The sequence below is a fragment of the Oryzias melastigma genome, linkage group LG15 (assembly GCF_002922805.2).
Source record: "Oryzias melastigma strain HK-1 linkage group LG15, ASM292280v2, whole genome shotgun sequence".
In the NCBI taxonomy this organism is placed as follows: Eukaryota; Metazoa; Chordata; class Actinopteri; order Beloniformes; family Adrianichthyidae; genus Oryzias; species Oryzias melastigma.
Genome location: NC_050526.1, coordinates 31,114,329 through 31,114,588, shown reverse-complemented (window position 1 = coordinate 31,114,588; position 260 = coordinate 31,114,329). Strand labels below are relative to the sequence as shown.

At 48.5% G+C, this 260-nt stretch overlaps 1 protein-coding gene across 4 annotated transcripts in view; it reads right to left on the bottom strand.

The window, feature by feature from the left end:
• The window catches only part of lbr (lamin B receptor), a 13,855-nt gene that overhangs the window by 3,483 nt on the left and 10,112 nt on the right, over window positions 1–260 (bottom strand). The gene's annotated exons all lie outside the window — the stretch shown is intronic.

The following is a 260-nucleotide window of genomic DNA, read 5'->3' as shown; positions in this document are numbered from 1 at the left end:
AACGTCGTCAGGGGGAGGACCTAAAGAACAATGGTCAGGGGAAGGAGCCAAAAAAACTTCATCAGGAGGAGGAGCTAAAGAAACTTTGTCAAGGGGAGGAGCTAAAGAAACTTCGTCAGGGGGAGAAGCTAAAGAAACTTCCTCAGGGTTAGGAGCTAAAGAAACTTTGTCATGGGGAGGAGCTAAAGAACCATGGTCAGGGAGAAGAGCTAAAGAACCATGGTCAGGGGGAGAGGTAAAGTAACATCGTCAAGGGGAGG